Source organism: Balaenoptera physalus (assembly GCF_965194825.1).
Source record: "Balaenoptera physalus genome assembly, chromosome: 8".
In the NCBI taxonomy this organism is placed as follows: Eukaryota; Metazoa; Chordata; class Mammalia; order Artiodactyla; family Balaenopteridae; genus Balaenoptera; species Balaenoptera physalus.
The window spans coordinates 51226357-51239287 of record NC_138887.1 but is presented as its reverse complement, the minus strand read 5'-3'; the positions used below and the strand labels follow the sequence as shown (position 1 = coordinate 51239287).

Here is a 12931-nt window from a genome sequence, read left to right as displayed (position 1 = left end):
CTCCCCCCAAATTTTTTCTTGCTGTCTATTTGTAGTCAAACTGTCTCCTCATGGCTCAGCCCTGGCAACCACTGATCTGTTTTTGTCTCTATCGTTTTACCTTTACCAGAGTGTCATAAAAATGAAATCACACAGTATGTAACTGTTGAGACTGCCTTTTTTCACTGAGCACACCTTTGTCAACTGCCTTTGACATTCATCCATATTGTTGCACATTCTAATGATTCATTTCTTTTTATGCCCGAGTAGTATTCCATTGTATGAATGTACTGCATTTTGTTTGATTCACTTATTCATTGAGGTGCCTATGGACTATTCAGTTTCTGGTGATTATGGTAGAGCTGCTATACTTATTTTTTTTTTTTTTTTTGAAGAATGGGAATTTGCAAGCTGTGTGTCTGGCCTTGTCTTAGGTTAATAAGGGGGTCCATCCAGAGTCTTATCTAAGTCACATGGGAAATGTGGGTTTTTTGGGTTTTGGGTTTTTTGTTTTTGTTTTTTTAGTTTATTTATGGCTGTGTTGGGTCTTCGTTTCTTTGCGAGGGCTTTCTCTAGTTGTGGCGAGCGGGGGCCACTCTTCATCGCAGTGCGCGGGCATCTCACTCTCGCGGCCTCTCTTGTTGTGGAGCACAGGCTCCAGACGCGCAGGCTCAGTAATTGTGGCTCACGGGCCCAGTCGCTCCGCGGCATGTGGGATCTTCCCAGACCAGGGCTCGAACCCGTGTCCCCTGCATTGGCAGGCAGATTCTCAACCACCGCGCCACCAGGGAAGCCCTATACTTATTTTTTACCTAAGTTTTAATATCTCTAGGATAAATAACTAGGAATGGAATTACTGAGTCATATTGTAAGTACATTTTTAAGTTTATAGGAAACTGACACCCTGTTTTCCAGAGTAGCTGCATGCTTTTCATTTCCACCAGCAATATATGAGGTATTTAGTCGTCTACATTCTTCAGAGCATTTGGTATTGTCTGTTTTATTTTGTATTGTTTGTTTGTTTTAGCTGTTCTAATAGATGTGTTCTGGTAGCTCATTGTGCTTTTAATTGGCATTTCTCTAGTACTAATATAATGTTGAGTGTCTTTTCATGTGCTCATTTCCCGTTCCTGTGTCTCCTTTGACAAAATGTCTGTTCAAAACTTTTGCCCCTCCCCTGCCCTTTTAATTAAAATTTTGATTTTTTGCTATTGAGTTTGAGAGGTCCTTCTATATTTGGGATATAAGTCTTTCCGTGGATATGTGATTTAAAAATACAGTCAATCCTCATTATTTGCACATTTGCCTTCTTGATAAAACTTAATTTGTAACTCCCAAATCAATACAAGCCATCTTCCTATGGTCATTTACAGACATGCACAATGGTGAAAAATTTGAATTGCCTGACATGCACATTCTGAAATGAGGTCAAACAAGGCAATACTCTGCCTTCTTACGTCAGCTCTCATACTATAAAAATTGTCCTTTTCTCAGTCTATTAAGGGCCACATTTTTTCATTTTTGCCTATTTTTTGGTAATTTCACTGTTTAAAACGGCCCCCAAGCATAGTGCTGTAGTGCCCAGAAATAGATGCACACCTATAGAGTCAACTAATTTTTGGCAAATGTGCAAAGCAATCCAAAAGGGAAAAGGTAAATTTTTTCAACAAATGGTGCTGAAAAAATTGAATATCCATAAGCAAAAAATATATACCTAGATTATACCTTATACAAAACTAGCTCAAAATGGATCATTGACAGAAAGATAAAACACAAAAGTATAAAACCTATAGAAAAAAAAACAGAAGAAAACATTTGAGCTTCAATTTGGTGATGAGATTTTAGATGTATTACCAAAAGCATGATCGTGAAAAAGAAAAAGTTGGACTTTATTAAAGCTAAAAATTTCTGCTCTGTGATAAGCACTTAAGACAATGAAAATGTAAGCCACAAATTGGGAGAAAATATTTGCAAAACACATACGTAATTGATGACAAATTGAAATTATAATGGAGTAACCATAGTTCAACAGTGATAAGTCATGTTGACAGTATGTACCCTTGACATGATGATGCGAATGGCACTTTACTTTTTAGTCTTCTTAGAAAAACCCATAAGCCCTGGGCCAACTGTGAAAAAATCCCAATCCCAAGGGTAATTCCATAAACTCTGTAGCCAGTACTCAAAACTGTCAAGGTCATCAAAAATAAGGAAAGTGAAAAACTCACAACCAAGAGGAGCATAAACGGACATGATCACTATCCTGAATGGAATCCTGGAACAGAAAAAGGATGTTACATAAAAACTAAGAAAATCTGAAGAAAGTGTGGACTTCAGTTAACAATAATGTATGAATATTGGTTCATTAATTGTGACAAATATACCATAAGGTGTTAATAATAGGAGAAACTGGATGTGGGTATATTTCTCTTCCTTGCATTGTTACTGCACTGACTTGGACTTCCAGTACTGTATTTTAGGAGCGGTCTGAGTAGACATCTTTTCTTTTCTTCCCGAGATTCGGAGAGAAGCATTCCGTCTTTCATCGTTATATAAGATGTTAGCTATGGGTATTTTGTAGGTTCCATTTATCAGGAAAAGGAAACTCCCTCTTGCTAGTTAGCTGAGCGATTTTTTTTGTTTTTAATCGTGAATGGATGTTGAATTTTTGTCAAATGATTTTCTGCATCAACTGATAGGATCGTGTGGCTTTTCTTAGTTAATACGATGAATTACATTGTTTACTTTTTGAATATGTAAATCCCCTTACATTCCTGGTATTAACCCCACTTGATCATGGATTAAGACTTTTTATATATTGCTTGAGTCAATTTATATTTTGTTGAGGATTTTGTATCTTATTTTCATGAGAAACATTGATCCGTAGTTTCACTTTCTTGTACTTTCTCTAGTTCTGGTATTAAAGTTAGCTTCATAAGTTGAATTGGAACGTGTTGCCTCCTATTTTCTGGAAGAAACTGTGTAAAATAAAATAGTATTATTTCTTCTTTAAATGTTTGGTAGCATTTGTTAGATTCAAGCGGAAAGTCCCTACATGCCTTCCGTGGGCTGTAATTTCAATGTCTGTTCAGTTTCAAAATGCTACCCAATAGCCAGTATGAGACCAGGGTGGTTGTCTAAACGCATAGTTCAGTTCTCCAACGCTTTTGTACACTGTTTAGGGTTGGATCCACGCATTAGTAGTTCGAGGGTAAGTGAAAGAGCTAATACAAAACTTTAGGGTATTGCTTTCTTGATCTCCCTTCTCTCTGTATGCTCCCAACCATTTCTGACTCTCAGAGCCCCCCACCCCCTTTTCTGGTCCTCTTTATAAAAAGCTGTGGCTTTAATTTCCCTACAGTGCCATGCATTCCTGAAAGTGTGTCTGCCTCCAGAACTAAGTGGTGAGAGGGTACAGAGAGAAAATAAAGCAATGGGCATTCTCCCCATGCTATTGAGACCTCACTTCCTCTGGTCAAGGGAAAAAATTCCTCTCCCTTTGAGTTTTAGGCCCTCATCCAGCCATTGATGCTATTGCTGCCACTAGTACCACAGGCTTGCTTAGAAGTCAGAGCCAGAGAGAATTTGTTAAAAAAGGATTTACTTTACTATCTCACAGGGCCCTCTTTTCCTACTCTTTGGATGGACTAGAAATAGACATTTTCTCCTGGAACTCTTTCTATCAGCATCTAGTGCACAGTTCTTGGTTTCAGTGAAGATCAGGAGCGATCAGGGGAAAAGAAATGAGAAACTCACTACCGGTTCCATGATACATTACTTTCTGCTTTCCTTCCTCAATCCACCAACTGCCATTACTCTCCAAAGTCCTCAGATAGTTGCTCTATGCATTTTTTCCAAGGTGTTTAATTGAATTCAGACAGGGTGAATATTGCTTATTCAATCTTGACAGTAACCAGAACCACCTCTAAAATTTTTTTTAATAAAATTATTTTTTAACGTGGCAGCTTTTGGTTAAGATATATTCCTGAACATCTAGAATGTGCTTCAAGAGCTGGGTTTTGTTTTTTTTTTCTGTCTAATAATTCTAAGGAGAGAAAAGAATGAAACAGACAAAGTAGAAGTGATCATTTCTCAGCAAAATTACATTAAATTTCCACATGTATTAAGGACTTAGTAATGAAACATTAATAGTCTACGGCCATACCACCCTTAACCCCCCCATCTTGTCTGAAACATTAATAAACAAAGCAATGATAAGTTCATTCAGCTATTATTTGTAGGTGGAGAGACTCATCCAAACAAAATAATATCAAAAAATGAAGAAATGAATAACTGATTTGTCTTTCAGTTCTCCAAGTGACACCAGGAGAGGAAGGTAGAGCACTCTCATCAAATATATTATCATTTGTCTTTATTGACTTTCTTCCTTTATAAATATTTATTTTAATTTTTAATTTTTTAAAAGATTTTATTTTCCTAGAGAAGTTTTAGGTTCACAGCAAAATTTAGGGGAAAGTACAGAGATTTCCCTTATATTGCCCACCCCCCAACACATGCATAGTCTCCCCCATTATCTACATCTACTAAAATGGTACATTTGTTAAAACTGATGAACGTACATTGACACATCATCATTACCCAGAGTCCATAGCTTACCTTAGAGTTCACTTTTGGTATTGTACATTCTGTGGTTTTGGACAAATGTATAATAACATGTATCCATCATCATAGTATCATACAAAGTATTTTCACTGCCCTAAAAATTCTTTCTGCTCTGCCTAGTCATCTCTCCTCCTCTGCTCGCATCTAAAACCCTGTCAACCACTGATCTTATTACTGTCTCCATAGTTTTTCCTTTTTCAAAATGTCATATAGCTGGAATCACAAAAAATGTGGACTTTTTATATTGGATTCTTTTACTTAGTAATATGCATTTAAGGTTCCTCTGTGTCTTTTCATGGTTTAATAACTCATTTCTTTTTAGTACTGAATAATAAAGACATCTTGGTTTCCTCCATGTTTTGACAGTTATGAATAAAGCTATAAATATAAATATCCATGTGCAGGTTTTTGTGTGGGTATAACTTTCAGCTCCTTTGGGTAAGTACCACGGAGCATGAGTGCTATACCATATTGTAAGAGCATGTTTAGTTTAATAAGAAATCTTCTTTTCTAGTTTGTTCATTCCATGCTTTAAATTTCCCTTTAAGAATGCCTTTTACTGTATCACACAAATTTTGCTAAGTTGTGTTTTTGTTTTCATTTAGTTCAAAGTATTTTAAAATTTCTCTTGATATTTCTTCTTTGACCCATGTGTTATTTAGTAGGGTGTTGTTTAATCTCTGCATATTTGGGGATCTTCCAGTTATCTTTTCTGTTATTGATTTCTAGTTTAATTCCATTGTGGTCTGAGAGCAGACATTGTATGATTTGCATTCTTTTAAATTTGTTAACGTGTGTCTTATGGCCCAGAATGTGGTCTATCTTGGTGAATATTCTATGTGAGCCTGAGAAAAATGGGTATTTTGCTGTTGTTGTATGAAGTAGTCTATGGATGCCCGTTACATCCAGTTGATTAAAGGCATTGTTGAGTTCAACAATGTCCTTACTAATTTTCTGCCTGCTGGTTTGTCCATTTCAAATAGAGGCACGTTGAAGTCCCCAACTACGATAGTGGAGTCATCTGTTTCTCTTTGGAGTTCTGTCAGTTTTTGCCTCATGTATTTTGATGCTCTGTTGTTAGGCACATACACATTAAGTTATATCTTCTTGGAGGATTCACCTCTTTATCATAATATAATTCCCTTCTTTATTTATGATAAATTTACTTGCTTTGAAGTCAGCTCTGTCTGAAATTAATTTAGCAAATTCTACTTTTTTTGGTTAGTGTTAATAGCATGGTATATTTTTCTCCATCCATCTACTTTTAATTGTTATGTGTCTTTATATTTAAGTGGGTTTGTTATAAACAACATATAGTTAGGTCTTGTTTTTGATACATCCTAACAATCTCTGTCTTTTAATTGGTACTTTTTAAAAAAAATTTATTCATTTATTTTTGGCTGCGTTGGGTCTTTGTTGCTGCACGCGGGCTTTCTCTAGTTGCGGTGAGCAGGGGCTACTCTTTGTTGTGGTGCACGGGTTTCTCATCACAGTGGCTCCTCTTGTTGCGGAGCACGGGCTCTAGGCGTGGGGGCTTCAGTAGTTGCGACGCATGGGCTTAGTTGCTCCGCAGCATGTGGGATTTTCCTGGACCAGGGCTCAAACCTGTGTCCCCTGCATTGGCAGGTGGATTCTTAACCACTGTGCCACCAGGGAAGCCCCTTAATTGGTACTTTTAAACCATTGGCACTCAAAGTGATTGGTGATGTAGTTGGATTAATATCAACAATATTTGTTACTGTTTTCTATTTATTGTCCTTGTTCTTTGTTCATATTTTTGTCTTCTACTCTTTTTATGCCTTTTGGGCTTGTAACTGAACATTTATATGATTTCATTTTCTCTTCTTTCTTAGATATCAGATAAACTTCTTTTTTTCCTTTTTTTTAGTGGCTACTCCAGAGTTACTCCAGCTACTCCAGTATACACTTACAACTAATTGAAGTCCACTTTCAAATAACACTGGACAGTCATATGGATAGGTGAGTACCTTATAATAACAAAATAATTCTAATTTCTACTTCCTATCTCTTGTATCAATGTTTTCATTCATTTTACTTGTATATAAGCATATGTGTGTATCTATATATATAAAATAATAAAATAATAGCAACAATGTATTTGATTAGGCATTCTTATGTATTATATATTATATGTACTACTTAAACATATATATGCTTGTATTATATATAAATATAAATATATAAAATGCAATAAGGATACCTAATCAAATACATTGTTGCTATTATTATTTTGAACAAACTTATCTGTTAGATCAAATAAGTAAAATTAAAGTTTCATTTTACTTTCCCTTATTCCTTCTTCAGTGTTCTTCATTTATTCATGGATAGCTGAGTATCTGATATATATTATTTTCCTTTTCTCTGAAGAACTTCTTTTCACATTTCTTATAAGGCAGGTCTACTGACAATAAATTTTCCAAATTTTTGCCTGAGAAAGTCATTATGTCTCCTTTACTTTTGAAAGATAATTCAACAGGGTACAGGTTCTAGGTTGCTGGGATTTTTCTCTCAACACTTAAAATATTTAACTCCATTCTCTTCTTACTTGCATGGTTTCTGAGGAGAAATTGAATGCAATTCTTATATTTGTTCCTCTATAGATAAGGTGTTTTTTTCCTCTGAATTCTTTCAGGATTCTTCCTTTTTTTTGATTTTCTGTAATTTTACAATGATAGGCATAGGTGTTGTTTTTTGGCACTTATCCTGCTTTGTGTTCTCTGACCTTCCTGGATCTGTGGGTTGGTGTCTGGTATTAATTTGGGCAAATTCTCAGTCATTATTGTTTCAAATATTTCTTTTCTTCCTTTCTTTTCTTCTTCTTCTGGTATTACCATTATGTGTATGGTACACCTTTGGTAGCTGTCCCACAAGTCCTTAGATACTGTGTTCTTTTTTTTCAGTCTTTGTTCCCTTTGCTTTTCAGTTTTGGAAGTTTCTATTGTGAGATCCTCAAGTTCAGAGATTCTTTTTTCTTCCATGCCTAGTCTCTGATAATCCCATCAAAAGGCATTCTTCATTTTTGTTACAGTGTTTTTCATCTCCAACATTTTTTTTTTTTTTGGTTCTTTGGATTTCAATCTCTCTGCTCACATTGCCCATAGGTTCTTGCATGCTATCTGCCTTATCCACTGAAACTCTTAGCATATTCATATAGTTGTTTTAAATCCCAATCACATAATTCTAACATCCCTGCTATGTCTGGTTCTGATGCTTGCTCTGTCTCTCTAAATTTTACTTTGCCTTTTAGTATGCCTTGTAACTTTTTCTTGATAGCTAAACATGATGTACCATGTGAAAAGAACTAAGTAAGTAGGCCTTTAGTTATGTGCTGATGTGGGGGGAGGGGAACTATTATATAGTTTTATGATTAGGTCTCAGTTTTGGTCAGTCTGTGCCTCTGTGAACCTTACAAGTTTCTCTCTCTCTCTCTGTCTCTCCCTCCCTCCCCCCTCCCCACCCTGCCTTACATGGGACAGGATGGCTAGAATGGGCTGGAGTTGGGTATTTCCCTTTTCACACATGGAAGTCTACAGCTGACTACTGTTGGTTATTTTCCTTTTCCTGAGTCAATTGGGCTCTGATTATACTCCGTCAGGTTAATTGGTTTCCCCTGAGGTCAGGCCTTGTTAAGAAGAACAAAGGTGCTCTGGCCTGTTTCAAAATGGCTCCTGCTTCCTTCCCCGTCAGAAGCGTAAGGAGATTTTTCTCCAATATTTTCTATGGGAACATGGTCAAGCTCCTGAAGGTAAGTCTTACAATTTTATGGGGCACCCCTCCCCATGACTGTGTCCCCCTGGAGTTTTTAACTTTCAGACTTCTACACACTAAACTTCCAGTAATTTGTCAATTACAGTTTAGGTTTTCTTACTCTGGCACTAGTTCCCCTTCCCACTCTGGTAGTTTCCATTTGTGAATTTAAGCTCTAGGAAGCTCTGTATTCCACTGTCTGTCTCTCCAGTCTTGGGGGCAACAGTTTGCCTGGTGTTCTACCCTCCCTTATGAATCCAAGAAAAGTCATTGATTTCTCAGTGTTTTCAGCTTTTTAATTATTGTTAGCATGGAGTGGTGACTTCCAAGCTCCTCATATGTGGAACCAGAAACTGGAAGTCCTCCATGTGTTTATTGATTTTTAAGATTCTTTTGATTATTTAAGTTTCTCATAATTTTGGTACATTTATGAGAAGGAGTAAATTAATGGGAGGGTAATATGAAAAAAAATAATTATATTGTAGATTTAGTAACTGGAGGGGATTTCAAGGGATAATCTGCTGTAGCAGTAATTATTTCCATTATACAAAGATTCAAGTGAGGAAAAATGAAGGAAAATATGGGGAGGGGTGAAGAAGATGTTGTTGTGATAAAAGAGAGTATCAGTGGAAGGATATGAGAAAGAGGAGTTAAGAGACAAGAACAATGAGAAAGGTGTTATTATTTTATTCTGGGAACTGTGAAATTGGAGTGTTTATATAAATTTTCTACCTAAGCAAAAAATTAAAGCAAAAATAATGGGATGCATTCTCTCAAGTGCAAATATGAGAAACTAAAGATCTTGATTAATGTTCTCTCATCTTCACTTACTGATATTGTTGGGAGGGCTCAAGATATACTTCTCTTTCCTTTCCTCTTTCCTCAGTCTGTTTACAGAAAACCTGAGCTTATTAGGATTTGTTTCCTGGTTACCATCAAGAAAAATTAAATGATGTTTATTAAGTTTATTTCAGATCTTAAAAATGATAAAAATGCAGTGGACTTAGCATGAATAAAATCACTTCTGAAAGATGATTATCAGTCTAGTTAAATTTATCATTATGTTTCATTTAAGCTTCTTGTGCAAATTTATACTATTATAATCAATTTACTACTGCCTTAATTTTTTCATGTTCAAGTTATTTTAGTGATTACTTTGCCATCACTTAACTGTAATTAATTACTATTTTTGAGTTATTATCTTAATCTTGTATAAATCTCTCTCATCCTTAATTACTTCTGTTCTTCTCAAAATAACGTTCAGTTTGTTAGCTGTGTCCAAATCTTTGATATGTAGCATATCATAATATGTATGGCTTTTTTTTGGACCCCATCCTGAGGAATCATTTTTTTTTATTGAAGTATAGTTATTTACAATGTTTTAGATGTGTGCTAATGTTTAGCAAAGTAATTCATTTATATATATGTGTGTGTGTGTGTGTATATATATATATATACATATTTCTCATATATATAAAAGAATATATTCTTTTTCAGATTATTTTCCATTATAGGTTATTACAACACATTGCATATAGTTCCGTATGCTATACAGTATAGTGTTTACCTGTTTTATATATAGTAGTGTGTATCTGTTAATCCCAAATTCCTAATTTACCCCTCTCCCTCTTTCCCCTTTGGTAACTGGAAGTTTGTTTTCTATGTCTGTGAGTCTATTTCTATTTTGTAAATAAGTTCATTTGTATCATTTTTGTAAGATTCCACATAGAGTTGATATTATATATTTGTCTTTGCCTGGTTTACTTATTATGATAATCTCTAGGTACATCATGTGTGCAAGTGGCATTATTTCATTCTTTTTTATGGTTGAGTAATATTCCATTGTGTATATGTACCACATCTTCTTTATCCATCCCTCTGTCAGTGGATATTTAGGTTGCTTCCATGTCTTTTTTTTTTTTAACACCTTTATTAGAGTATAATTGCTTTACAGTGGTGTGTTACTTTCTGCTTTATAACAAAGTGAATCAGCTATACATATACATATATCCCCATATCTCCTCCCTCTTGTGTCTCCCTCCCACCCTCCCTATCTCACCCCTCTAGGTGGTCACAAAGTCACAGAGCTGATCTCCCTGTGCTATGCAGCTGCTTCCCACTAGCTATTTATTTTACATTTGGTAGTATATATAAGTCCATGCCACTCTCTCACTTCGTCCCAGCTTCCCCTACCCCCTCCCTGTATCCTCAGTTCCATTCTCTACATCTGCATCTTTATTCCTGTCCTGCCCCTAGGTTCTTCAGAACCTTTTTTTTTTTTTTTTACGTTCCATATATATGTGTTAGCATACGGTATTTATTTTTCTCTTTCTGACTTGCTTCATTCTGTATGACAGACTCTAGGTCCATCCACCTCACTACAAATAACTCAATTTAATTTCTTTTTATGGCTGAGTAATATTCCATTGTATATACCTGCCACATCTTCTTTATCCATTCATCTGTCGATGGACACTTAGGTTGCTTCCATGTCTTGGCTATTGTAAATAGTGCTGCAGTGAACATTGTGGTACATGACTCTTTTTGAATTATGGTTTTCTCAGGGTATATGCCCAGTAGTGGGATTGCTGGGTCGTATGGTAGTTCTATTTTTAGTTTTTTAAGGAACCTCCATACTGTTCTCCATAGTGGCTGTATCAATTTACATTCCCACCAACAGTGCAAGAGGGTTCCCTTTTCTCCACAGCCTCTCCAGCATTTATTGTTTGTAGATTTTTTGATGATGGCCATTGAGGCCACACCTCAGGTAGCATACACCTCATTGTAGTTTTGACTTGCATTTCTCTAATGATTAGTGATGTTGAGCATCCTTTCATGTGTTTGTTGGCAGTCTGTATATCTTCTTTGGAGAAATGTCTATTGAGGTCTTCTGCCCATTTTTGGATCGGGTTATTTGTTTTTTTGATATTGAGATGCATGAGCTGCTTGTTAATTTTGGAGATTGATCCTTTGTCAGTTGCTACATTTGCAAATATTTTCTCCCATTCTGAGGGTTATCTTTTTGTCTTTTTTATGGTTTCCTTTGCTGTGCAAAAGTTTTTAAGTTTCATTAGGTCCCGTTTGTTTAGTTTTGTTTTTATTTCCCTTTCTCTAGGAGGTGGGTCCAAAAGGATCTTTTGTGCTTTACGTCATAGTGTGTTTTATGTGATTTATGTCATAGAGTGTTCTTCCTATGTTTTCCTCTAAGAGTTTTAGAGTGTCTGGCCTTACATTTAGGTCTTTAATCCATTTTGAGTTTATTTTTGTGTATGGTGTTAGGGAGTGTTCTAATTTCATTCTTTTACATGTAGCTGTCCAGTTTTCCTAGCACCACTTTGGCTGTCTTTTCTCCATTGTATATTCTTGCCCCCTTTATCAAAAATAAAGTGACCATATGTGTGTGGGTTTATCTCTGGGCTTTCTATCCTGTGCCATTGGTCTTTATTTCTGTTTTTGTGCCAGTACCATACTCTCTTGATGACGGTAGCTTTGTAGTGTAGTCTGAAGTCAGGGAGCCTGATTCCTCCAGCTCCATTTTTCTTTCTCAAGATTGCTTTGGCTATTCGGGGCTTTTTGTGTTCCATACAAACTGTGAAATTTTTTCTTCTAGTTCTGTGAAAAATGCCATTGGTAGTTTGATAGGAATTGCATTGAATCTGTAGATTGCTTTGGGTAGTGTAGTCATTTTCACAGTGTTGTTTCTTCCAGTCCAAGAACATGGTATATCTCTCCATCTGTTTGTATCATCTTTAATTTCTTTTATCAGTGTCTTATAGTTTTCTGCCTCCAGGTCTTTTGTCTCCTTAGATAGGTTTATTCCTAGGTACTTTATTCTTTTTGTTGCAGTGGTAAATGGGAGTGTTTCCTTAATTTCACTTTCAGATTTTTCATCATTAGTGTATAGGAATGCCAGAGATTTCTGTGCATTAATTTTGTATCCTGCTACTTTACCAAATTCATTGATTAGCTCTAGTAGTTTTCTGGTAGCATCTTTAGGATTCTCTATGTATAATATCATGTCATCTGCAAACAGTGACAGCTTTACTTCTTTTCAGATTTGGATTCCTTTTATTTCTTTTTCTTCTCTGATTGCTGTGGCTAAAACTTCCAAAACTATGTTGAATAATAGTGGTGAGAGTGGGCAACCTTGTCTTGTTCCTGATCTTAGAGGAAATGGTTTCAGTTTTTCACCATTGAGAATGATGTTGGCTGTGGGTTTGTCATATATGGCCTTTATTATGTTGAGGTAAGTTTCCTCTATGCCTACTGTCTGGAGCATTTTTATCATAAATAGGTGTTGAATTGCTTCCATGTCTTGGCTGTTGTAAATAGTGGTGATTTGAACATTGGACTGCATATATATTTTCAAAATAGAGTTTTTGTCTTTTCCAGATATATGCCCAGGAGTGGGATTGCTGGATCATATGGTGACTGTTTTTAATTTTTTAAGGAATCTGCATACTGTTCTCCACAGTTGCTGCACCAATTTACATTCCCACCAACAGTGTAGGAGGGTTCTCTTTTCTCTTCACCCCCTCTAACATTTGTTATTTTAAATGAT

General features: G+C 35.9%; 1 long non-coding RNA gene across 1 annotated transcript; it reads right to left on the bottom strand.

The window, feature by feature from the left end:
• Window positions 1-7002: 7002 nt before the first annotated feature.
• On the bottom strand, window positions 7003-9851 carry LOC309665947. The gene is made up of 2 exons (XR_014266801.1): window positions 7759-9851; window positions 7003-7163 (listed from the first exon to the last, which is right to left on the bottom strand). It is a non-coding gene; the product is annotated as an uncharacterized lncRNA (long non-coding RNA).
• Between the last annotated feature and the right edge of the window lie 3080 nt (window positions 9852-12931).